Source organism: Humulus lupulus, chromosome 3, assembly GCF_963169125.1.
Source record: "Humulus lupulus chromosome 3, drHumLupu1.1, whole genome shotgun sequence".
Lineage (NCBI taxonomy): Eukaryota > Viridiplantae > Streptophyta > Magnoliopsida > Rosales > Cannabaceae > Humulus > Humulus lupulus.
The window spans coordinates 45778317-45780552 of NC_084795.1; the positions used below are offsets into that span (position 1 = coordinate 45778317).

Consider the following 2236-nt stretch of genomic DNA (forward strand, 5'->3'; position numbering starts at 1 on the left):
CTTGACACTTAAAAACAAAGGAATCATTGTTTTCCCCCTTGGAATAGGAACCATCCAATTTTTATTCCCTCTAAAGAACCATTTGAATAGCAAGAATCACAAGCTATTATATTGTTGTTTTCAGGTTTCAGCATTATACCTGAATCAACTACCTCTAATTCCAAGAGATAAATCTTACCAGGAACAGATGGCCCAAATTTGACTGTATCCTAGGATAATCTGTATGCTTGATGCTACTATCAAAGCACCTTGGACTGCTCTCATGGTGTTGAGAAATCTCTAGAAAAATGTACAAGAAAAGTAAGCTTCCTTACCACACATAGATAGCAAAGAAGTCATACCATAAAATAATGCTTTAGTGATATCAAGGAAAAGGAAATGCCTTATTCAAGAATAGAAGGGTTGCACTTACGATATGAGGGTCCTCAATACTAGCCAATGATGAATCATGAATGATAGATATAATAGGGTCCATGAATGCATAAGACCCTCCAATAACAGTAGGCAGTCTGGTTCCAAAGAGAGTTTGAAGAAGTGTGTTAATTCCTGCAACAAACAGTAGAGTCTATACTACTCTGACTTTATCACCCTGATGAAATTTTATTTTTCAAAGATGGTTCATAAAATCATTAACAAAGTTTCAACTTTGATACATAAACAACTCCAAAAACTTGACTTTATCACTTTAGTAAAGAAAAGAGGATGAGCAAAATTAGTATGAGGAAACATTAAAGGATCCGCTCACAAACTATATTAATTTCTTGCTTAAAAAGAAATATTGGTCTTTTATGAAAAATGAGCTCACATCAGGTTGGTTAAGTTTCACTGGAATTTATCAACACTAAAGTAATAATTTAAGCAAGCACCAACTTACATCAGCTAAAGAATTGATTATTAACACTTTTAATTAACATAAACACCCCAACCAGTGGAAAGAATATATCAGGAGTTAACTAATAACTGTAAGCCAAAAACAGAAAATATAATTGGAACTCAAAAAGTATATATTGCAAACACATCACAAAAAAACCCCACTTATGGACTAGATTGACGGCTGTAACAAACCTCGATAGCAATTAAATAGTAGCGGATTGCAACATCAATGTTGCCCTTCTCCTGCAGCAGAAACATAATAACTGTCTATTAGATGCTTGCAGGCTAAATACTTGACAGTGGAACCATAAAAGATACTAAAGATTACCTTCCAAGCATTTGCCATGTTTCCATAACACTCAGCAAAGTGAGGATCAATTTGAATAGCTTCTTCATTTTTTGCAATGCACGTATCAAAATCATGTAGCTAAAACAGAATAAAATAAAATTTAAGAATCAGGTGCAAGTAAATTCACTTACAAGCCAGAAACACTGAAGAGAGTACATATATTGAGAAAATACATGAATGCTAATAAGCTTCATTGAGAACCTGAAATGTAAAATATGGCAAGATAAAACTACTTTCTTGGCTCCACCCTACAAAGACAGAAAAGTTCAATGTTGTCAACTTACCCCATCCAAGCATCTTATCTTCCACCTTCTTAAGTTTCTTTTTCTTCTTGTTGTCAACTTTCTTGGAAATAAATGTATTCCTTGTGTTAAGAAAAAAATGAGATTACATTAATGAGTCACTGTAAGCCCCATAAGGACAACAAAACTAGTCATTTAAAGACATCTCAAGCAACAAAGTTCCTTTCTAAAACACTATGTTTGGTGTACAATGATGCATTATCATCGAATATAAAAGATGGAAAATGAAGCATCTTCAAAGATTAACGAAAGAACTAGTCCTTGGTCCCAAAAATCTATCAGCAACTATAAATTCCATCAGAAAATAAAACCAAGAAAAATCTGATAGTTACACAATGCACCCATCAGAAACTGATCACAAATTTTAAAGTTAAAGCAAAATAAATAAATAAATAAAAAATAAGGTGAAACCAAATGATCCTTCATTGAATACCATGGAGTAATAATGATTCCTTTTCTTTTCAATAAAAAGAAAAGCATTCAAGTGTAAAACTGTGTTTTTTTTTAATAAAGTAAAAAATTAAGCAGCTGAATTCAACCGGGAGTCAGAAACTCTGAATTTGGTAGATTAATTAAAGACCAAAATAAAACAAAACTCAACAACTAATATATTTTTTTTTAGAAAAAACAAGATATGGAATCATGCATTACCTCTCAAGAATAAGGCAAAAGACATATCATTTATGGGCTAACCAGTTTAACAATAAACTAA

The 2236-nt window shown here is 32.2% G+C and overlaps 1 long non-coding RNA gene across 1 annotated transcript; it reads right to left on the reverse strand.

The window, feature by feature from the left end:
* Positions 1-1063: 1063 nt before the first annotated feature.
* Positions 1064-1899, reverse strand: LOC133821093 (uncharacterized). Its single transcript, XR_009887308.1, has 3 exons — positions 1507-1899; positions 1202-1300; positions 1064-1116 (listed from the first exon to the last, which is right to left on the reverse strand). It is a non-coding gene; the product is annotated as an uncharacterized LOC133821093 (long non-coding RNA).
* Positions 1900-2236: the final 337 nt, after the last annotated feature.